The following is a 25,330-nucleotide window of genomic DNA, read 5'->3' on the forward strand; positions in this document are numbered from 1 at the left end:
GCCCTGCCCAGGAGCCAGGCCCGAGGGCGAGCGTCTGGTGGCTGGGCCTTAGTTTATGGAGCCCAGCCGGGAACAGCCTGAAAAAGTGACATGGGCCCATCCACCTTTAGGATGACAGTGGCAGTTTACATGAGCTTCCTTCTGTAATCTCCATGCATGTTTTTTAAAAATAAGCCAGAATAGTTTACCTTTTATGCCAGCAGGGAAAATCAAATTTTTCTGATCAATTTGCCTTCCAAAGTTTGTCACTTACTCGAAATGTAGTTGTGATGCAGCAGTCCCATTGTTAAATCTATATATTTTGCACCATAAAGTAAATACTTTCTTTCACTAAAAACAAAGCTACTAAACTAAAAACAGCTAAATACAACTAAAACTGAAAAGAAAAATGAAAGGGTATTAGGCCTGGTTGTATAGAGCACTTTTCTGCTCCACCTAAGCACAGTAGGCTCTGAGTAAAACAGATGCTTTTTTGTCAGAATAGATAGCGTTAGTGAATAGTGAATGGTGTTATTTTTTTTCAGATGTCAGAGATATCACAGTAAAACAACAGTTTTAATTAGATGAGGTGTAAAGAAAGTCACACATTTTTATCGCGCATGTTCTGAAGTGTAGAATTTGGGAGATTAGCAATCAGGTCAACACATCTACATTAATACTATTAAATAGGTCAGATAAAAGAAACTGTAATGTCACAACCCAGCTCAAAGGATGTGACAAGTAAGTGGGAGACCACACTGTTGAGACAACAATTCTTTTGGTCCTGGTAGAGCTCACGCTGAGATGTTTCCATGTTTTACACAGTCCTTTTATTGCCCATTATTCTTACAGATGCATCTGGAGATCCGCACACTGCATTCCTATGCAAAAAGCTAGTTATGGCAAATGGCCTGTATTTGTATAGCGCTTTACTAGTCCCTAAGGACCCCAAAACACATTCAGTCATCTACCCATTCACACACTAGCTACATTGTAGCCACAGCTGCCCTGGAGCGCACTGACAGAGGTTAGGCTGCCAGACACTGGCGCCACCGGGCCCTCTGACCACCACCAGTAGGCAACGGGTGAAGTGTCTTGCCCAAGGACACAACGACCGAGACTGTCCAAGCCGGGGCTCGAACCGGCAACCTTCCAATTACAAAGCAAACTCCCAACTCTTGAGCCATGATCACCCACAATAACCTCTGGTCTCCTCCCCCCTACAGTGGCCAAGGGTGCTGACACCCTGACCCCCATCTCCTTTTAAGGTAGTGTCCGTTTGCCCTTTGTCTGCCCCTCAATCTCAGTAACTCTTGCTTTCTACCCTGGGGGTGGGGGCTGATTGTCCTCCTGCCCTGCACCCCAGTTCTTTGTTCCCATTCCAGGCCTATTTTCTATTTTGTATTCTTACACCCATTAACCGCAATATTATAATCCCAAACTATAATCTCTTTAAGTTTGATGTATATTAAGGAATCTATTCTATACAACACTTTTAAAGGCTCTAAGATATTTTAATGAAATAAAGTAAAGAAATCCAAACACAGATTAAATGGTACAACAGCCATAACTGAACTTAACTTCAAGCTTTATAATGCACTGGGACTGGCCTTCTCAGGTGTGCCGCGTCTGTAATTGGGTCTGCTCCACCTACTGGACTGGCTGTCAGCACCTCTGCCGGATTGGTTTTGCATCACCGACATGATTTATACATTGCGAAGCCCAAACAACCTTTGATTAAGTGGCTGGCACAACACAGAGGAGCTAACTTGTCAGCCCATGACTCTGCAGTCTATTCACACCTACAGGCCAGTGGACACTCTTTCAATAATATAATATAATATAATATAATATATAATGGGCTGGGCTGTGGGGGGATAGTGTTTGTTAACAGTCTCGATGGCCCAGGGGAATAAGCTATTTGAGGCGCAGACCAGAAGGATGCTGGTCAAAAAGGTGGTGGATGGGGTGCAAGGGGTCACCTGTGGTGGCCCTGTTTTTCCTGAGACAAGAGGATCTGGCCATGGTCTCCAAGGGTGGCAGAGGGCAGCCAATGATTTATTTATTTTTTTTTGGGGGGGTGGGGGGGGGTTAATTACCCTCTGTGCAGTCTTCCTGTTCTCAGTAGTGGCCCCTGAGTAGTAAACGCCCAGACAGTAGGAGAACACGTTCTCCACTGAGGAGCAGCAGAAGGCCAGCAGCAGCTTCCGGTCCAGGTTATTCTTCCTCGGGACATGGAGGCATGTAGCCACTGCTGGGCCTTCTTTACCAGGGGATTGATGTTGTGGGTCTAGGTGAGATCAAAGGAGAGGTGGATGCCCAGAAACCTGTAAATGGAGACAGATTCTGCCTGTTCGCCATTTATAATGAGAGGGCAATGCACCTGTCTGTGCCTCCTGAGCACAAGTTGAGAACACAGTCGTGCTGGGATCCAGTTCTGAATGACAGTTGGGGGGGGGGCTTAACAAAAAAACAAAACAAAACACAAAAACAAAACGAATGAACTAAACCAGACCTCAAGACTCATGTTTAAAACATTCAAAGGTGCTCAGAAACTTGACATCAAACGGATCAGCACATACAAAACATTTAGTAGTCAAGAGTATAAAACACAAACTAAATGTTCATTTGAAAGGTCACGAGGAAATCTTTGATCCAGAGGCAGGTGTCGGGGAGGGATTTGAAGGTGGCGAAGATGTCTGAGATCATGGTGTTGAATGCTGAGCTGTAGTCCACGAAGAGAATCGCCACATTGCTCTTCCTGTTCTCCAGATGGGTCAGTGCTCCGTGAAGGGTGACGGTGATGGCATCCTCTGTGGGCTAATTTGCCCTGTAAGCAAACTGGTGATGGTCAAGGGAGCGGGGTACACAATGTCTGATGTGCTGAGAGACTATCCGCTCGAAACACTTAATGACTACAGATATGAGGGCTATAGGTGAGTAGTCACTGAGGCTGTCTATACCAGTCTTTTGGGGGACGGGAATGATGGCGGAGGCCTTCAGACAGGTGGGAACGATGGCACGAGTCACTCTCAGTCTCCACCTCCTTGCTATAGACGTGTGCTTCAAGGGGACTTCCACTGATTTATTAGCATCAGTTTCTTCTGCAATCACCACTTTTTGCTCATAATGTGTGTATATGAGACTACTTCATGTTATTAGCTTGTATCTAAACTTTGCCATAGTTTGTGGGATTTTTCCCCCATTTGGTATGTTTGTTTGTTTTTTTTTAATTCTTTTTAAATTTAATTTAAAAAAATCTAATTTTGTTTATGCAGTTGGCAATCATCACTTTGTGCAAAGTATTTAGCCTTGAAATATGGTTTTATGGAGCAGTCACATTATTAATTGTATATATTTAACATTTTAAAAAAGAAATACTTTTTTGGTACTTTAACTGAAGACAGTTAAGAAAATTAATCAAATTATTTTCAATTCGTCGAATCAGCCTTGCAATGGATATCCCATAATTGAGAAACAAGAGCCGCAGAAAGTCCAATTTATGTCTACAGCACCATCCACTGGGCATCCATTAAAATATGAAGATGATACTGTCTGTGTGTGAGGTAGGAAGGAAGTAAAATTCACACATTGTTATCTTGGATGTTCTTAAGTTAATATTTGGGAGATTAGCGATCAGGTCTCCACCCCTACATTAAAACTATAAAATAGGTCAGAAGCTGCTGATCAGGTCAGAAGCTGCTGATCAGAGCAGAGTCAACATTGAAGGTAAGACTGCTAAGTCCTGCCTTGCATTATTTTTTAAGTTGTGCACATTCTCATTTTGGTGCACTTGTTCTGATTCTTTATTTGTCCTTGATGTTATTAATGCTGATTTGCGATGCTCTCTTATTTCTTGTTTCTCCTGTCGCTGCCAATGACTGATAATAAGGGTTGTGACACTTTCATGGCTTCTGTAATGCGAATGTGAACCTGTGAAGTCTGACAATCATTGCTTTAGTGTACTGATTAATCTTTGTTTATCTCCATCATTTTTTTCTTCTCTTATTGTTTAACTCTTTCATACAGATGGCAAAGCTGTGGCACGTCCTGCTCCTGTGTTGGGCATGGAGTCCCCTGTGCCTTCCTTCCAGTGTGAGCTTCATTGGTACACCAGATGTATAAAAGGCTCTGGGATTTATGTCTATGTTCTGCGATATTGTGTGGGGTGGGGTCGTAGGAAATGACGTAGGCAGAAGTTGGGGGTAACGCTATGCTACTCGAGAAGGGGAGTGTTTTTTCCGTGTTAGTTCTGTTTACCTCGTAAGCTGTGTTCCTGGTTGCCATCCTTCACGGTGATGCTCCGAGTGTTAAGTTCATGACTGGAAGTAAGTTTCCTTAAATATGTTTATTTTCCGATTCTGATGTTGGCCGCGGCTTTAGTTACATTCTACCGCGTTGTAGCACCGCATTTTTCATCTCGCGACTAAAGGCATGTGCCGCTGGCCGCCGCCATTATGTAGTAATTTTATTCGGCCACACGATGGCGCCAAAGTCCTTTTGTTTACAGTTAGAGTGGATGTTTCGGCTATGTATGACATTCTCACTGTGTTTATTGTGTCCTTTCTCTGTTTGGAGCAAGAGATGTAAGATTGGCATAGTTCAAATCATATATGTTGTGTCATGTGTATATTCAGATGGACGTGTTGGTTTATTTCATTTAATTCTTTATGTTTATCTTAGTGAAGCTTTGCTGTATATATTTATATACTCATGGCAACTTGTTTGTTACTACAGACTGCTGGCAACACTGAGCATCTAGGTGGCAATAAAACAGCTGGCGGTGACAATCCAGCAAAGTGGAAGCCTGTTGTTCTCCTTCCTGTATCCTGACCGATACACCATCTTGTTAGCTGCTGAACCTAAAAGAACTAGCCCTCACCAAGTACTCCTCAACATTGGTCCTTCGAGCCGGAGGCAGTTATCAAGATGGAGCCAGATGGAGCGACATGTCCTGATGTAAGGCCTAAACGCCATACACGTCGACCAAGCCGGTTTGAGGACTTTGATGTTAACTATACAGGCCACCCCTTTAGGGAAATGCTGCAGTGGGATACCCCACAGCCTCACACAAGAAGCGCGAGAGTTCAGCCTCAGTATAGTCATACGCCACCCCTCTACAGCGACAGGGATGTGGCCTATTACAACACACCCCCTCCACTGGGAAGAAGTGAACAGGATGTGGACCTTAATAGAAGCCACTCACCTGAATTTGCACCTTCCAATTGGCCAGGGTCTTCAATACACACATTTCATACAGAATTCAGAGCCTTGCAGGCCGAAAGAGAGCAGCTACTCCAATCACAGCAAGTTTTACAGGAGGGCCTCAGAGAACTGAAGGAAGCAAAGAGTGACCTCAGAGAGCTGATTGAAGTGGCTCACCTGCTGAGGAAGGATATGGCCCAGCTGACTGCCTCACAGCATAGCACCAATCATCCCCCCAAGCGCGGTTCAGGAGAGATATACACAACCCCTGAGACAATGCCACAGGAGGAGGATGAGGAGGTGTGGCCCGACCCACCACCATGGCCTGAACCGGTGGAAGAGTTGCACACAGGATTCTCCCAAATGAAGGTTGATGAACAATACTCCGATGATGGTGTACAGTACCACCCTCTACCCCGCACAGCATATTTCGCTGGTGAGCCTTCGCTGCCAAGTCATCGCTGCACCCCATATCAGGACCCTGTGGCTAAAGATGGAAACACGTTTCATGCGCCTCCACAACCCTCTGTGCCACCCCCCTGCTGGGCACCAAGTAAGACAGGTTTTCTCCCAACCAAGCCTGCTCCAGCCAGTTCCCCCTCTCTTGTCACTGGAGTAACCAGTGGGCACTGCAATAACCCATCTGCTCCTCTTTCGGCTGAGCTAGTGTACAGGGGGCCCACACCAACCATTCCAAGGTTCATTCATTCTGATCCCTCTGAGTTTGCTAGGCTCCGCATGGCTTTAGAGAACCTACTCCCTCCTAATGCTACTGAGCTCTTCAAGTATCAGATACTTGTGGACCACCTCAAACTAGATGAAGCTCGACTTATCGCCGATGCTTACCTGAACTCACCCAAGCCTTATACTGACACCATGGCAGCCCTCCACGACAAATTTGGACAACCTCATCAGCTCGCCTTGAGAAAGATAGCAAGTGTCCTGGATGGTCCTGAAATAAGGCGAGGTGACACAGTAGCCTTCCAAAGGTTCTCCCTTCAGGTGCAGTCACTAGTTGGGCTGTTACAAACACTAGGACCGGAAGGAGAAGTGGAGTTGAACTGTGGGTCCCACGTTGCCCGACTAATAAGTAAGCTTCCTGCCGAACAGAGAGCTGATTTTCGTCGACACCAGTTTAAGCAGCCCGGGAGCACCTACACTCTGTACGACCTATCTGCATGGCTTCGTCAGGAGTCCTGGTGTCAAGGATTTGACGGCCAAGCAGTGTTAAGAAGCAGTAGAGAAAGGACCAGTGTAAAGGCCGAGGCCCGTCCAGGCCGACAAACCGTGACAGTCCTACATAACCTAAAGGGGCCATCAGAACACACGTTTCCACCAGTGAAGGAGAGTCGAGCTAGAGGGAAGGTCAAGAGCAAAGCCTACTGTGCCTACTGTGAGAGCACAGAACACTATTTTAGCCAATGTGATGATGTAGCCAAGCTCTCCAAAGAGGAAATAAAGGACTGGATACAGGTCAACAAACGATGCTGGCGCTGTGCCCGAACTCATTTAGCTGCTCAGTGCACGCTAAAGAAACCCTGCAGCCGCTGCCAGGGTAAACATCTGCTGGCTCTTCACGAGGTAAATGCCAGGACAGAAGGAAACAACGCTGACATGGCTGCAAAGGAGGAAAGCTGCCTAACCAGTTCAGCTTCGGGCTCACTCTACCTTGATCGCCACGGGGCTGGCAATCGTGTCATGTTGAAGATTGTACCTGTGCTTTTGAGCCATGGAGAGCGGACTCTAGACACCTTTGCTATACTTGATGACGGTTCAGAGAGGACCATGCTGCTCCCTGCTGCTGCAAAGACTCTTGGTCTGGCAGGCATCCCGGAGGACCTGCCATTACGAACCGTCCGCCAAGATATTCAGATGCTTCATGGACATACCGTATCCTTCAGCGTCTCTGCTGCTACCAACCCTGGATCCTACTACAAGATTGATGGAGCGTTTACAGCTGATCGCCTCAACTTAGCTCACCATACCTATCCTATTGACCAGCTGAGAAGGAAGTACAAATACCTGCATGGGATCCCGGTCCCTGCCCTGAAGGAAGCCAAGCCTCTGCTCCTCATTGGTTCAGACCAGCCACACCTGATCACCCCCATAGAACCAGTCCGCCTCGGCCCACCTGGAGGCCCAGCAGCAGTCCACACCCGACTTGGCTGGACCCTTCAAGGGCCAAGTCTTTTCATGGGGCGGCAGACCCAGCCTGTCCTATCCCTGTATACATCCGCCCAATCAGACGAGTTGCTCAAGCATGTGGAGCGGCTCTGGCAGGTGGACGTGGTGCCTTACCGATCCGAGAAAGAGGTCACTCGGTCAAAACAGGATCAGCAGGCTGTGGCCCTGCTTGAGGCAAGAACAACTCGCAGGATGGTCGATGGAGTCTTCAGGTATGCTACACCTCTACTCCGTCACCCACAGATGCCGCCACTGAATGCACCAAAGGAATCAGTCATGCCCATGCTTCGAAGCACAGAAAGGCGCCTGCTAAAGGATCCCAGTCGGGCTGATGCCTACAGGGCAGAAATGCAGAAGCTGATCCAATCAGGAGCCGTGAAGGAAGTTACGCATGAGACTTCGCCCAAGGAGAACTGGTACATACCGCATCATCTTGTCAGTCATAACGGGAAGAATCGCCTGGTGTTTAACTGTTCCCATAAATACCTTGGACAGTCCCTGAACCAGTTCCTGTTGCCTGGCCCTACTCTTGGAGCTTCCCTGCTGGGGGTGCTGGTCAGGTTTCGTGAACACCCCATAGCTGTGAGTGGAGACATCAAAGGGATGTTCCATCAGGTACTGCTCCTCCCTGAAGACCGGCCTCTGTTGAAGTTCCTTTGGCGGGACTTAAAGGTGAATGAACCCCCTAAAATCTTCGAGTGGCAGGTCCTGCCATTTGGGACAACTTCAAGCCCCTGCTGCGCCACATCTGCCCTGCAGCGTCATGTGATGGAGCACACACAGCCTGACGACAGCCTGAGATTCTCCATCGAGAGGTGTTTCTACGTAGACAACTGCCTACAGAGTGTTGGCTCACCAGAAGAAGCTAGAGGTCTGGTGGATCGGCTAAGAGAGTTGCTGAAATCAGCTGGCTTCGAGCTACGTCAGTGGGCTTGTAATGATCCAAGTGTCCTGAGCCATTTGCCTCCAGAAGCTAGATCACAGAGTCTGGATCTGTGGCTAGCCGAGGACAAATCCAACCCGCTAGAGACCACGCTCGGGCTCAGCTGGGACTGGAATACCGACTCCTTGGGTTATAAGCACAGGCCCGTGTCCTATGAGATGCCAACCCTCAGAAACATCTATAGAGTCCTAGCCTCACAGTACGACCCTTTGGGCTATCTGTTACCCTTCACCACTCGGGCCAAGCTCCTCCTCAGGCAGCTATGGGATAAGAAGCATGGTTGGGATGACTCGAATCTCCCCTCCACCCTCCTGCAAGCTTGGTCTGACTGGGAGGTGGAGCTTCAGTTTTTACCTCACCTTACCTTCCCACGTGCCTATGTTCCTGCCAGTGCTAACTCAAAGGGGGCCATCCGTGAGGTGCACATTTTTGGGGATGCTTCTGAGAAAGCTTATGGAGCGGTGTCCTATATGAGGACTGTAGAACAGGATGGGCAAGTTCACCTCACCTTCATCCTAGCTCGCTCCCGGGTAGCCCCCAAACGAGCTCTCTCTATTCCCCGCCTCGAGCTCTGCGGAGCTTTGCTGGCAGCGCAGCTGGCCAGTACCCTGAAAAGGGAACTCACCTCAGCGATTGAAAGAACAGTCCTGTGGTCTGATTCGACCACTGTTCTTACCTGGTTGAGCTCACAGTCCTGCCGCTACAAGGTTTTTGTAGGAGCCAGGGTAGCTGAGATACAGGAGTTGACGGAACACTGTACCTGGCGCTACATAGACTCAGAGAGTAATCCAGCGGATGACCTGACGAGAGGGAAGGCCCTGGCCGAGCTCAAAGTGCCTAATCGGTGGTCGAATGGACCCCCCTTTCTGCTCAACAGTCCTGACACATGGCCAGAGAACCCGAGCTCCGAGCCCAGTAATGACGACCTTGAGCTTCGGAAGACAGTCTTCTGTGGAACCTCTATCACCTCCACACCTACCTGTCAGGATGGAATGGCGTGCAAGGCTTGGCAGGAGCTCTTGGATGTTACTGTCAAAGAGCTTTGTGGTCAGGGACTCTCGACTGCGCCATCTAGTGCCGAGGACTATCAGAATGCTGAACAGGCCATCCTTCAGCAGGCTCAACAGGAGTCATTTCCCGAGGAGTGCAGATTGCTTTCAGAAAGGAAACCTGTCTCATCCAGAAGCCGCTTGCTTACCCTGGCACCTGAACTGGATACCTCAGCGGGCCTCATCAGAGTAGGGGGTCGGTTGCGACGCCTAGAAGGTCTTGGCGGACCTATATTGCATCCGATTGTCCTGGATCCTTCACACCCTTTCACACGTCTGCTTATCCAGAAATATGATGTTGATCTGCATCATCCAGGCCCCGAACGGGTCTTCGCGGAGCTGCGGAGGTCTTACTGGATACTGCGTGGAAGAGAGGCAATTCGCAAGCACCAGCGAACCTGTCCTGAGTGTCAGCGTTGGAGGGCAAAACCCTCTGTTCCCAAGATGGCTGACCTCCCTGCTGCTCGGCTTAGACTGTACAAACCAGCCTTTTACTCAACCGGTGTTGACTGTTTTGGGCCTATGTTTGTGAAGGTAGGAAGACGTCACGAGAAACGCTGGGGAATCATTTTCAAGTGTATGACGACGAGGGCGGTACATCTGGATCTCCTAAGTAGCTTAGACGCGGATGCGTTCCTAATGGCCCTGAGGCGATTCATAGCCAGAAGAGGGACACCGGCAGAGTTATGGTCTGACTGTGGGACCAATTTCAAAGGGGGAGAACGAGAACTCAGAGAAGCCTTTGCCAACATGTCAGAGACATTGCAGGGGAAGCTCGCCCGTCAGATGATCAGATTCCAGTTCAACCCCCCGGCAGCCCCACATTTCGGAGGTGTATGGGAGAGGGAAATCCGTTCAGTGAAGACAGCTCTACGCACCTGTGTGGGTTCCCAACCTCTTCACGAGGAGGTACTCCGTACAGTTCTGCTGGAGGTGGAATTGATCCTTAACGCAAAGCCCTTAGGCTACATTTCCACTGACGTAGCCGATGTGGACCCTGTGACACCCAATAGTCTCCTCATGGGGCGGCCTGATGGATCACTACCCCAGGTGGTCTACTCAGAGACAGAGAACCTCAGTCGGCGACGTTGGAGGCATTCACAGATTCTTGCTGATCAGTTCTGGGCAAGATTCATCAAGGAATACCTGCCTGGCTTACAGGCGAGGCAGAAGTGGCAGTCAACTCCTCCTGAACTTCTGGAAAAGGCAGTTGTTATGGTTGCAGATCCGCAGCTGCCTCGAGCCTTGTGGCCAATAGGCCATGTGATCAAGATTCATCGTAGTGATGATGGACTTGTCAGATCTGCTGATGTGAACGTTAATGGACGTGTTTACACCAGACCAGTTGCTCGGTTGGTAGTTTTACCTGCCGTGCCATCGGAAGCCAGCGATACTGAGAAGAATGGCAAGTCGCCTCCTGGAACTGATTAGGGAGCCTTTTTTTGGGGAGCAAATGTGTAACCACATTTGGGGGCGGCTGTATAAAAGGCTCTGGGATTTATGTCTATGTTCTGCGATATTGTGTGGGGTGGGGTCGTAGGAAATGACGTAGGCAGAAGTTGGGGGTAACGCTATGCTACTCGAGAAGGGGAGTGTTTTTTCCGTGTTAGTTCTGTTTACCTCGTAAGCTGTGTTCCTGGTTGCCATCCTTCACGGTGATGCTCCGAGTGTTAAGTTCATGACTGGAAGTAAGTTTCCTTAAATATGTTTATTTTCCGATTCTGATGTTGGCCGCGGCTTTAGTTACATTCTACCGCGTTGTAGCACCGCATTTTTCATCTCGCGACTAAAGGCATGTGCCGCTGGCCGCCGCCATTATGTAGTAATTTTATTCGGCCACACGATGGCGCCAAAGTCCTTTTGTTTACAGTTAGAGTGGATGTTTCGGCTATGTATGACATTCTCACTGTGTTTATTGTGTCCTTTCTCTGTTTGGAGCAAGAGATGTAAGATTGGCATAGTTCAAATCATATATGTTGTGTCATGTGTATATTCAGATGGACGTGTTGGTTTATTTCATTTAATTCTTTATGTTTATCTTAGTGAAGCTTTGCTGTATATATTTATATACTCATGGCAACTTGTTTGTTACTACAGACTGCTGGCAACACTGAGCATCTAGGTGGCAATAAAACAGCTGGCGGTGACAATCCAGCAAAGTGGAAGCCTGTTGTTCTCCTTCCTGTATCCTGACCGATACACCATCTTGTTAGCTGCTGAACCTAAAAGAACTAGCCCTCACCAAGTACTCCTCAACACCAGAGGAGTGTGAAAAAGCTCCCTTTGTCCCTGGTTACAATTTGGGCGGCGAAGGCTTTGACATTGTGACGATGGAGAGAAAAGGCGCCTATGTCATCGACACTGAAACATGGAAGATTGGAAATGGCACTTGTAAGATGTACCAGAACAGATACATGAATGGAGAGAAGCAGAAGGTCCCTGTTGCTGTGGTGGACTGGAGAACCCTCCCCCAATGCAATCTGAAAGTCTCCAGCACGGTCTATGATTCGGTTGAAAGTCTTGTCAATGATTCTACAGCATCGGTGTTCAACAACTGGAAAGCTGACCTTAATTTGTCTTCGACAAAGCCTGGGGTTGCATTAGGAGGTTCCCGCGCCAAAGCATCTGCCTTTGGCATCAATAAGTCAAAACGAGACCGTTACACCTTCTTTCACCATTTTGCCAACTGTCAATACTATAGGTGAGTGTTTGGATGAATATTTGCCTTCATATTTTATTTATTTGATTCACTGAGATTTTTTTTTTTTTTGTCTTTCTCTTAAATATTTAGTTTAGAGCACGCGTGTGAAACTGAGTTTAGTTAATGGGTCATATACAGCCTAATCAAATATTAAGTGAGTCTGAATAGTAAACCACTGTTTAATAATCGTTCCCTTCTCTTTCACATAAAAAAAATGGGGTTTTTTTGCACATAAAAACATTCTGAAAATGCTTAAATTAACAGTTTGGACAACCACTGTCATTATCTATATTTAGGATCTTGGAACACAATGATTGTTGTTTCTCTTACATTTAACACTTAGTAAATGTAGGCAGTCTGGCCTGATACTTTCTACTATATGAATCTTTGCATGGGGTCACGTGGTGCTGCATTTATTGCTTCTAGGACTATTGTACGTATTATTATCACACTATCCTAAAAACTCTCCAAAAAGCTTTCAGATGATACAAAATGCTGCAACGAGAGTACTGACGGTGGCTAGAAAGAGAGCACATTTCTCTTGTAGTGGCTTCTCTTCATTGTCTACCTGATGAATCCAGAATAGAATTTAAAATCCTTCTCCTCACATAGTACACTTCATAGTACCGTATCACCCCAATAGAGCACTTTGCTATTGGCTATTTCTGATTCCTAGGATATTTAAAAGTAGAATGGGATGCAAAGTCTTCAGCTTTCAGGGCCCTCTTTTGTGGAATCAGCTCTCAGCTTGGATTCGGGAGACAGACAGCCTCATTATGTTAAGATTGGGCTTAAAACTTCATTTTTGATAAAGCATATAATTAGGGCTGGATTGGGTGACATGAATTCTCCCTTACTTACACTGCAAATAGTCTAGACTTCTTGGGGATTCCCATGATGTAGTGAGTGCTTCTTCTTCACTCACTGTGTTTATACATCTCACTGCATTTTATCATTTATTATTATTCGTCTCTGGCTCTCTTCCATAGCATGTCTTTTGTCCTTTCTTTCTCCCTTCACCACCAACCACGCATGGCAGATGGCTGCCCCTCCCTGAGCCTGGTTCTGCCGGAGATGTTTTCCTGTTAAAAGGGTTTTTTCCTTCCCATGGTCACCAAAGTGCTTGCTCAAAGGGGTTTCTTTGATTGTTGGGGTTTTCTCTGACATGTTTTCTGGTGTTTTCTGGCAGTCAAAAGGTTTACTTAAAGAAAAATACCACCAATAAAGCACAATGTGATGAGTGTTTATTACTTTTCTGTTTTTTTATGTTCCACAGTTACAGACTGGCAACAAATCTTCAGATGAGTCATGAATTCACGTCCGCTGTGGATTCCGTTCATACTGTGGAAGCATATAATAATGTGATTGACACTTATGGAACACATTACATCACACAAGTGTTTCTTGGAGGGGATATAAAAGCAATCACTGCTGTCAGGACCTGCAAGGCAACCATGAATGGACTAACAGATAGTGATGTTAGTGACTGTTTGTCAGTTGAAGCTTTGAGTGGTTTCAAGCATCCCAACAATATTAACTCACTGATAAAGCACTGTAACTCAAAGAAGAAGAAGCTATCTATCCCAAGTTTCAGTGGTGAATTTAGTGAGCGACACACAGAGGTCATTGGTGGAAGTAGTAACACAGCTGATATCCTTTTTCAAGCAAAAGACCCTTCTGTCTATAACAGCTGGCTTAGCTCACTGAAAAGTACACCTGATGTGGTCAAGTACAGCTTAAAGCCCCTTCACACCTTACTGCCAAAAAATCATCCAGCTAGGGCAGGACTGAAGAGAGGAATAGAGGACCACATTCAGAAAAATGCAATGTTGAAACAATGTTCAGAAACCTGTAAGATTGGGCACAGATTGAATGTTAGAGATCCCTGTGCTTGTGTCTGCAACAGTAACAAGAATATTAAGGTAAATTGCTGTCCTGCTCGGAAAGGTCTTGCAACATTAAAGGTGTTCAAACTTTATGCAAAGGGTCTGTATGGTGACTGGTGGAGTCAGACAGATGGTTCAGTGGAGGTGACATATGGTGACCAGAAAATGCGCACTGATATCATACGTGATAATGACAATCCTACATGGTCAGAAACATTTGAATTTGGAACCATCACCATTGACATGAAAAACAAACTTAGATTTGTTGTTTATGACGAGGACAGTTATTGGAACAGTGATCTGTTAGGCGAGTGTTCATTTGATCTGCGAGCAGGGAATGTGAGCGACAGCTGCATGCTGAATCATGGGACTTTCTACTTTTCCTATGAAGTGGAGTGTGCACCAAATCTTGGTGGGTACTCGTGTCAGGAGTACATCCCTTCTCCTATGAGCTCCTCTTTGGCTGACGTTTTCTACTCCAGAAACGGAGTCCTTCTTGGAACGTCAGGGGAGAAGTATGGCTAGTCAGTCAGTCTAAGAGCAGCTGTTGATGTGAAATGAGTTGACGACTAAATAACAATCCGATTTTATGCTGAATATCTTTTGCTTGTACTGTATAGCATTTTTCTTGCAAAATTAAGAAATGATGTGTTTTCGAGAAAGTAGAATTGGTCAAATTACAATCTGTAATTTCTAATCTTTATAGTATGGATTTTTTTTTTCTTGGCTTTTCCAAATACTCGCAATAAAGCATCTGCAAAGACAACACATGTGTCCTACTTTGTAATATTCAGAATGTGTCACTTTATGGATCTGGTGAAACGCTTTTATCTTAACTTTTGATGTGTTAAAGTCTGTCATGTATTTGAACCAGGGCACCTCTAAATTCAACTCTTCCTAATTATTGAAGTACACATGAATAATTGGACAACTGTAACAGCAACAATTGTATCGTTAATGACATCTGAAGGAAACCTGAAATAAACCCACGAGGGTGTGCCGAAGTATGAGCTCATTTCCCCTTAACTACTATTTATTTACACAATACTTGCAGGAAAAGTCCCTGCAAGAGTTTAGACAAAAATCCAACACTCTTCTATGCGCAGTACTTGGTGACAATGAAGAGTGAATAAGTCCATTTCAGCATGGAGAGAAACACTAACTTCTATTGTGCACCCCTGAAATTAACCCCAAGGGGATTTTGTCTCTTCCTAATTATTAAAGTACACATGAATTATATAAATAACTTATAAATAACATACTGTATCAAGATGACATTTAAACAAATGTACGTATTATGCAGAGATGTCAGAGAGTAAATTTAACCTGAAGTAAAGAGAACACATTTGGATCCAAGAGGGTGGGCAAAGTCTTAAAAGGAAATAAAAGGTTGAAAGAAGTAGATTCAAAGTGTTTCTTGTTATGTGTACAAAGAAAAGCATTTCTGTGCAATGAAATTCTTTCTCTGCTGTCCACACACAGATGCTGATCAATATCTACAATCGAACTAGAACAGATCAAATACAAATAGTATAAATAAATAAATAAATAGAGACAAAATAATTGAACTTTTAAATAGATTTGTGAGCAAAAAGAGCTGGTTTGATATGTAAGATGACCTGATGTGCAAAAATTATTATTACTTTTAAAATAGATCAGCTGTTCAAGAGTCTGATAGCAGTGGGGAAGAAGGAGTTGTTGAGTCGAGATGTTCTAGATTTCACACTTCTAAACCTTCGTCCCGAGGGCAGAAGTGTGAATAGTCTGTGTTCGGGGTGTGTGGGGTCTTTGAACCTGCAGAGGATCTTGGCCGACATACCAAATTTCCTCAGCCTCCTCAGGAAATACAGCCGCTGCTGAGAAGTATAAACTTATTTCACTAAAACTATTATTTATTTACATAGTGCCAACTTACAGATGAAGTTCCTGCAAGATCATAGAGAAAACGCCTATGAGCAGCACTTGGTGATAGTGGAGAGTGAATAAGTCCATTTCAGCATGGGGAGAGCTCCAGCAGAACAAGAGTCAGGGACGTGTTCGAGTGAGGAAAAAGCTAAGAGAAAAAAAAAACGACACACAGCAAATGTGACAAGCCACAATCAATATAGCTACAGAGATAAAGGCGAGAAAAGCACCAGAGGGGGTGGAGGGGTGAATAGCACCTTACAACCAGAAAAACAACCAGAGCGCTATTTTGTTGATCCAGTTGCCAGTTTGGGTTCAAACCATCCTTTGTCATTCAGCTCACCCTCAAACATATCTTAGTCATGTTGCTATAGACTCAGGCTGCTGGAGGACTTCCACTGATCTATTAGCATTAAATTCTTCTGCATTCACCACTTTTTGTCCTGCCGTGTTTACATACCACTACTGCACGCCATTAACTTGTATCTAAACTTTGCCATAGTTTGTGTTTTCCTTTCTTTTCCATTGGTTGTTTGTGCTTTCTATTCCCTGGCCTTCTGCACCATTCGTAGCAGATCTTCCTGTTAAAAGGATGTAAACACCAGTAAAGACTCGAGTGTTGCCAGCACTAAAATTTGTAACATCACTTAGCATTGCAAGTCACGTGGTTTATTTACAATTCTTGTTCCACTGCCCTGTGTTCTCCACCTGTTCTCCCACTCATCGAGGTCTCGCCATAACTGAAATAGAGAGACCACAATTACTGGTTTTCAGCTGCCCTGCCAGCCTTCTTGGTCCCTCGAGCCCACAAACCACACCTCCGTCACAAAGGGATTTCTTCTTTCTTACTATCGCCAAGTGTTTGACTCATAGGGAATCATCTGATCACTGTGATTCTCTCTATCTAATATGCTATGTGTGCTTTTTTAACCTTATAATATAAAAAAGAAACTTAAGATGACTCATGTCAATTAGTTGTATGGCTTCCGTCAAATTGATTCATATATTAAGTCTGCACATATTACTTGTGTTTGGTGACCCATTGTGGTCATATTAGAAAAGAAAATGTGGCCGTTCAAATGAACTGTAATTTTAATAATGTTTTTAGAAAATGAAGCAGAATATTTTACCCTCACATGGCAGCAGGAAAAATCCAATTTTGTTGATGCAGTTGGCAGTCATCACTTTGTCTTGCAAAGTTTGCACAAACAGATATATAAAATATACAGCATGTGTCATATCATTTAGTTAACATATGGTTGTGATCAAATACTCACATATATTTTATATTTTACATTTGAAAAAAATAATAACTTTATTTAACTAAAAACAAAGTTACTCTTCTTAAAAAGCCAGGAAAAGTTATATCTGTCAATTCTTTGCACTAGGCTTGTAATGCATGTGCCATAACTGAGAAATAAGATCAGCATAGTGCAAATTTATATCAACACCGCCACCTGCTGGACATTCATTAAAGTAACAAGATGAGAAGATGATTTTTCCTTTACGTACACTGCATTGACAAATATATTCACTCGTCTGCCTTCACACACATATGAACTTGGGTGACATCCTGTTCTTAATCCATAGGGATTAATATGATGTCACCCTTTCCACCTGTAACAGATTCAACTTTTCTGGAGAGATTTAGGAGGAATTTATGTGTTTATGGGAATTTTTCACCATTTTAAACTAAAAATACTCTAAAATACGATAGAACTCTCAGGTCAGCTGATAAGTTGCTTCTAGTTGTCCCTAAGCAGGCTAAAAAACAGAGGAGATCAGGCCTTTGCGATTGCTGCGCCCAAACTTTGGAACAGTCTGCCCCTTGACATTTTTAAAACCACATTTTTACTCTCTAGCTTTTAATTGTGACTGAGTTTTGTTTTGTTCTTTGTGTGTGCTTGATCTACTTTTTACTTGTTTACTATGTACTTTGGTCAACCTGTGTTGTTTTTAAATGTGCTTATAAATAAATTGATTGATTGATTCTTCAATAAGTGCATTTGTGAGGTCACACACTGATGTTACAGAAGGCCTGGCTTGCAGTCTCCACTCTAATTCCACTCAAAGGTGTTCTGTTGGGTTGAGGTCAGGACTCTTTGCAGGTCAGTCAGTTTCTTCCAAACCAACCATCATCCATGTCTTTATGGACCTTGTTTGGTCCACTGGTGCTCAATCATGTTGGAACAGGAAAGGGCTAACCCCAAACTGTTCCCACAAAGTTGGGATCATGAATTTGTCCAAAGTGTCTTGGTATGCTGGAGAATTAAGAGTTTATTACACTGGAACTAATGAACTAAGCCAACCTGTAAATAAACACAATTTGGTCAAATTATTTTACATTTACTCATATTTGAAAAACAAAACTCATAGGAGTCTTTAATCTCCTTAAACATCCAAAGTCAAAACAAAATACAAAACAAGTACATCCTAGGTTTTTTTTAAGAGCATAACAAAATTTAGTCCCCATTGTTTAAAACAAAAGAATATATAAGATTCAGAAAAGCAAAGTTGTAAATTTCCCAACATCAGGATACAGGATCTAAAAGGTTAAAACCTTTTAGTTGGTTATTGCCATTTACATATTCTTCACATCATATCAGCCTGCAGCATGCAAGAGCCTATAGCAATGAGTTTTTCTATTACAGCAGAGAAATATTTTAATAATACTAATATTATTGAAGTTTTTACAAAATGTTTGTAAAGCCTTTACTTTTTAGATAATTCTTATTAAGTCACTAGTTATATAAGTTTCTTAATCTTATTTTCAAGAAGTAAAAAGCCAAAGAGCTGAAAATAGACACGTACATGTAACTCAGTAAAGAGTATTTTTCCTTTTTATAATTTTTGATAAGTAAGTATGAAGTGGCTTGAAAGTAAAATACTCAAGTGTAATACCTTTGAACTGTTCTGGAGTCATTCTGCCTGGTGACGCTCCACCACATCCCAGGACGACATGCTTAACATTTTTGAAACTTGGCATCATTTGACCTGCGATTTTATTACATGCTTCTACATTCTAGAAGCATTGTTTCCTGTCTTGAAATTTTGCACATGGAAAAACAAACAAACAAATAAACAAGTGTGTTCCTGATGTGGGACTCCTGTGAAGTCCACACTGTCTGATGAGTATCGAAAACTGTCATTTTTGCATAAACAAGAAAACTTTTGCAAAAGACTTTAACTGTGCAACACATTTGCAAAGCGTCAACTAAATGCAGGACTAATTTTCAACCGAACGGCGCCCTGTGAACATAAACAGCGTGTTTAAGAACTTGTAAGGGTGAGGTGTGAAGTGTTGGTGTGAATTCTTGCTCTTGCATCTGTTTATTTAATATTCATTGTGTAATAACATCTGCTCAGCCCAGTTACCTCTGGACAGAAGTCCCGAGTGTCTCTCCGTTCAAAGGGCCCGAGTCTCTGATTCGAGGGCTATTACTACAATACGTTAACAGAAACTTATTTAAGATGATTACGGCACTAACTACCTCCATCTCAATGCCTAACCAACTGTGGGCTACCTGACGCACCCCACAAAACACCAATGTTTCTTTTATCCGGGATATATAAAAATATGCTTTCCTATTGTACTTCATAAACATGACAAGCAGGTTTATATTTCAAAATTCTTTGTACGTATCTGTCACGGTCTGACTGGCAGACCGTGGGGAGATGGGGAAATAGGACCCAAACGCCGGACTCTTCAGTGCAACAGTGTTTATTTACAAGGTGGTGAAGTAAACAACAATAAATCCCCAGTTTCCCAGACTCCCGTGTAGTGCTCTCTACCCCAGTGTCCCTGCACTCCCCGTGCTCACTGCTCCTTCTCATCCCACACTCCTCCTGAGGGGAAAACAATAGAGGCAGCCGTTACACACTTATCCCAGCAGGCAAACACTCACACTTGACTGTGCTTGAAGACTGACGTGTAGTCAAACGCAATAATCCAGCGTCTGTGGACGCTCCATCGCTCATCTAAATAGCTCCCCCGACGAGCCCAAATGAGGAGCAGGTGTGCGGCAAGGACTTCGGGTGTGGCTAGCCCTCAAGTCAGGCCACGCCCCCAGGGCTGAAGGTGCCTGTAACTTGGCCACAGAAGAAAGGCAACACACACACATACCTGCCTACATACAGATGTGCACAGGGGCAGTGCAGATAACACACAAATAATAATAATAATAATAATAATAACAACAACAACAACAACAACAGTCATAGTCCCCACTGCCCACGGACCCCGAGTCCCCAGAGCCGGGTCCGTGACAGTATCCTGGTAGGCATGTTGGAATTTCCTTGTGCCTGAATGTGTCTGTGTTTTTATCAAACATTAGTTACAGTAAGAAAAGGAATGATAACACACATCTGTGTGTAAGCTATTAATATCCTTTCAAAATTACATTATAAGAAATTGTATCAAATTGCAACAGAGTTCTGGCAGCTGGGCTTGCCAGCAATAAACTCTGTTTTCATGGTTTGCAAGAGCAAAGCTTTTTACTGGGTTATGGTGCTGTGTTGTCAAGAAAATATAAGTTTTATAGTGTGGTGCTGTTAGCCATTGAATTTCAGTGAGTCTTTGCATTAACCAAAGGGGAAAAAACATTTACAATGCAGCACTGTTCAGAATTCAAAATAGTACATTTACAATTAGATTTACAACTTAACATTCCCTTTTGCTTCCAGGATGATAAATTGCTTGAATCCTTGATAGACTTTAAAGTTCTGATGCTGGTCTATAAAGCTCTGAATGGTTTAGGACCAAAATACATCAGTGACCTCCTGACCCAGTATGAACCTTCCAGATCCCTCAGGTCATCTGGATCCGGTCTTTTATCAGTTCCCAGAGTCAGAACCAGACACGGAGAAGCTGCATTCAGCTTTTATGCTCCATATATCTGGAACAAACTCCCAGAAAGCCTCAGATCAGCTGAAACACTCAGTTTATTTAAATCCAGGTTGAAGACTCACCTGTTCTCAGCTGCATTTGAATAAAGCACCAAATCTGCACTTAAGCTTAAATTTCAAAACTTACATTTTAACTACTGATTTTATCTACTGTTCTGGTTTTATCTGTTTTGATTTTATATACTGTTTTGTTTGTTTGTTTGTTTGTTTGTTTGCTTGTTTGTTTGTTTGAATCAATTTTAAATTATGCTTTTTATTTGTTTTTGTTTCTAATGTCTCTGTAAAGCACTTTGAATCACCTTGTTGTTGAATTGTGCTATACAAATAAACTTGCCTTGCCTTCTAGATATATATAAAAAAATAATGTCATAAAACATTTAGGTTAAATGTAATAAATATTTTAAAGAATATATAACCAAACTTAAAAGGAGGAGGTCAAACATGAAGATCAAATACACAAAACATAATCATCAACATCATCATAATTCGCTTTACACTTGACACTTCAGGTATTGCGTGATAATGTTCCAACCTCTCATTCTGGTCTCTGTTTGACCCTCTGGCTATTTATTTATTTGTCTTTAACAAGTCGCCTTCTTTCTTCTTCTAGTTCTTAGCAGAAGTTTAATTAATTATCGTCAACGCCTAATGGAGGGTGTGGGGTGTGTAAAAATGTGTGAACAAAACTGATTCAATATAAAACTTGTGAGAAATTTGTTGGAACCTAGTTTTAAATACCCTTTCAAGACTCCACCTCCTGGATACTAATATCTTAAGCTGTCCAGTTTGAGGCATCAAACAGAACTTCCTGTTAATGCTGATGGTAAGACACCTAAAACCTTCATTCTGGCTTTGAATTTCCCAAGATTTTAACTTGTATTGCCTTTTATTATATTTCCTTCTATTGTTCTTTATTTCCTTCATATAGATGGCAAGGCTGTGGCACCTCCTGCTCCTCTGCTGGGCATGGAGCCCCCTGTGCCTTTCATCCAGTGTGAGCTTCATTGGTACACCAGAGGAGTGTAAAAAGGCTCACTTTGTCCCTGGTTACAACTTGGCCGGAGAAGGCTTTGACATTGTGACGATGGAAAGAAAAGGCGCCTATGTCATCGACACTGAAACGTGGAAACTTCAAGATGGCACTTGCAGAATGTACAGAAACAGCTACATGAATCAGGTAAAACAGAAGGTCCCTGCGGCAGTGCTGGACTGGAGAATGCTCCCCAAGTGCAGTTTATCAGTCTCCAGTACACTCCATGATTCTGCTGAAACGCTTGCTAATGATTCCACATCATCTGTGTCCAATGACTGGAAAGTTGGCCTTGATATTCCTGTTTCTGGTAGCGTTGGACTTGGGGTTGGTTTTGGAGGCTCCCACTCCAAAGAATCTACCTTCGCCATGCAAAAGTCAAAACACTTTGTTGAAATAAATGGAGTAAAAGGCGGTCTTTTCCTGTTTCACGTGTTAGGCTGTGCCCTATTTTTGGTAATTCCCAAACAAAACACGCATTAAGAGGCTCTATTGCTTGTGTGTTGAATCAGTCCCCCCATCATCTTTAAGTGACTGAGACAGGACTCATCACCACATTCTCATATCATCCTGACCCTTCTGGCCTCGCTAAAGCACAAGACACTTTAACGCCTTTCCCACGCAATGTACACAAGCTGTAAACTTCCACATTGTTTATTTTATTTCTATTTATATAATTTACATAACTCACCCACTTGCTGCACATAATGTCCTCTTTGTATATACTCATTCACTGTATATAAAGTTCTGTCTGTCCCTCTCTCTTTTTTCCTCTCACAGTCGAGGAGCGTATCAGGTCACATTTCACTGCTGTTATACCTGTATAATCATGCACGTGACAAATAAAGAATCTTGAATCTTGAAAATCTTGTGTCTCAACCCCGCGCCCCATGTCACCCCTACTTGCGGCCCGCATAATGTCATGAAGACATATTTTTTAAAAATTATTATACAAAAAAGTATTTAATATGAAGCCAATAGGCAGAGTGTTACAGGCATAGCCTTAAAGAATGTAGCCTTATGGTCAGTGTAGTCCGCGCTGCAGGGAGAATGGACTGCCATACCCGTTATGTGTCTGTGAGCGCGAGGGAGAGAGGAAAAAGGAGAGTCAAAAAGTACGAGCTGTCACCGACCAGAAACGGGAGATGGAAGCATGTAAATATAAAATTAAAAGAGTGCCCGACGAGCCCAGTTGTAAGTAAGTAAGTAAGTAAGCTATTAAGACTCGACTGTACACCGTGTTCGTGTTTTCCTCCGAAACAATGAGCTCCGTTGAAGCAGCCTTTCAACGCCTCTCTCTGTCTCTCGCTAGCAAAGTTGACCCAGACAACAAAGTAAAGCTAGTTTTCGGTTACGAGCCCGACACGAACCCGACGTATTAGCCAGAAGTCCCTTTACTGCGGTTCGGAGCCGCAGACCTGTTTTATATACGCGCAGAATAGTTTTCTATACGAGCTGCAAAAAGTGCAGCCTTACCTAATGTCCACCCTACTGTTACTCATTTCATATTAACATTTAAAAATCTAGTTGATATTGGTATGGCGAGTAACCTGCAGTAATACTAATAAATCACACAGCAATAGTACATTCATGTAGTTGTAAAAAGCATGATAATATATTAAGTAATTCAAAGTATTCAGAATATGTTACTCTCATTGAGTAACGTAAAGGAATATGTTACAAAATATACTTTGTATTCTGTGGAATACATTTTAAAGGTGACCTTCCCAGTACTGTATATGCCATATATAACCCAATTTCACTTTATGTGGCGTGGAGCAGCCAAACCATCACATAAAAAAATATTAAAAACATCTTTAAATGTAAAGAAATTATATACTGAAAATTTTCATATTTATTGTATCATACTTTTACTAATCAGATCATTAAGTTTGAGTTTTTCCTGTTTCTGTCTGTAGCTTAATTATTGTTCCTCAGTATTGCTGGCCGTGGTTAATGTATTTTTCAGTAAGACGATGTAAAACTGATGATTTTCCTGTAGTTAAGACTGAGTAAAGATGCAATCTTTTCATAATGATTTAAAAAAAATGCTTCCTGGTGCAAAACACTGGGTCAGTTTCACCTGTGGGTCAGATGTTTGACACACCTGTTTAGTATTGTGATTCTGTTTTGAATTAATAGAAAGAAAATCTAAAGTGATTCAAATAAAATGGTTCAGACATTAATGCGTTTATATGCTTTTCTGTTCCACAGCTACAGACTGGCAACAAGTCCTCCTTTGAGTCAAGAATTTAAGTCAGCTTTGGATATTCCCCCTTATTCGTCTAAAACTGCGCCATTATATCACAATCTGATTGACACTTATGGAACACGTTACATCACACAAGTGTCTCTTGGAGGTGAAATTAAAGCAACCACTGCTGTCAGGACCTGCATGGCTACAATGAATGGACTAACAGATACTGATGTTAGTGACTGTTTGTCGGTTGAAGCTTCAGCTACTTTTGCAAATTCTGCCCGTATTAAAGCAGAGTATGAACACTGTCAGAGAAAGAAAAAGAAGTTAGGGTCTGATCAAAGTTTCAGCAGTTCATTTAATGAACGACACACAGAAGCCATTGGTGGAGATATTGATGGAGGTGATATTCTCTTTGCAGGCCAATCTGACCCCTCGGTCTATAAAAACTGGCTCACTTCTCTTAAAACTATCCCTGATGTGGTTCAATACAACTTAAAACCCCTACACACCATACTGCCATTAAATCATCCTGCCAGGGCGGGACTGAAGCAACAAGTGGAGCAGTACATTAAGAAAAATGCAGTGCTGAAGAAATGTTCAGAAACCTGTAAGATTGGGCACCGATCAAACGCAAGAGATCCTTGTGCTTGTGTCTGCAACAGTAACCAGAATGTCAAGTCAAACTGCTGTCCTGCTGGGAAAGGTTTTGCAACCTTAAAGGTGTTCAAACTTTATGCAAAGGGTCTGTATGGTGACAAGTGGACTCAGACAGATGGTTCAGTGGAGGTGACATATGGTGATCAGAAAAAGCGCACTGATATCATAAGTAATGATGACAACCCTAGATGGAGAGAAACATTTGAGTTTGGAACCATCACCATCAACATGAAAGACAAACTTACATTTGCTGTGTATGATGAGGACACTTACTGGAACAGTGATCTGTTAGGCAAGTGTTCATTTGATCTGCGAGCAGGGAAGGTGAGCGACAGCTGCATGCTGAAACATGGGACCTTCTTCTTTTCCTACATCGTAGAGTGTGCACCAAGTCTTAGTGGGAACCAGTGTCAGGAGTATATCCCCTCGGCCATGAGTCCGTCTTTGGCTGAGGTTTTCCACACCAGAAATGGGGTTCTTCTTGGAAAGATGGGGAATAAATATGAGGAGTCAGTAAATGTGTCAGTTCAATGCTAAATGTCACTGATGAGAGATGAGTCAATAAGAGAATAAGGATTTGATCATCTGCTGAATATCTATGTGCTTGTATTTCATGGCATTCTGTCTTTGACTTTATGTGCAAAAATATTTTTTGAACTCAAACATGCTTGTGAGAACTCAAAACT

At 43.3% G+C, this 25,330-nt stretch overlaps 2 pseudogenes across 1 annotated transcript; both read left to right on the forward strand.

The window, feature by feature from the left end:
• The first annotated feature begins 3,686 nt into the window (after window positions 1-3,686).
• LOC102782830 (perforin-1-like) lies at window positions 3,687-14,508 on the forward strand (annotated as a pseudogene). The gene is made up of 4 exons (XR_015719200.1): window positions 3,687-3,708; window positions 4,009-4,098; window positions 11,625-12,061; window positions 13,338-14,508. The product of XR_015719200.1 is annotated as a perforin-1-like (transcript).
• Window positions 14,509-21,571: 7,063 nt separating this feature from the next.
• LOC148102611 (perforin-1 pseudogene) lies at window positions 21,572-25,181 on the forward strand (annotated as a pseudogene).
• The last annotated feature ends 149 nt before the right edge of the window (window positions 25,182-25,330 follow it).

The sequence above is a fragment of the Neolamprologus brichardi genome, chromosome 6 (genome assembly GCF_056152115.1).
Source record: "Neolamprologus brichardi isolate AB-2024 chromosome 6, ASM5615211v1, whole genome shotgun sequence".
Lineage (NCBI taxonomy): Eukaryota > Metazoa > Chordata > Actinopteri > Cichliformes > Cichlidae > Neolamprologus > Neolamprologus brichardi.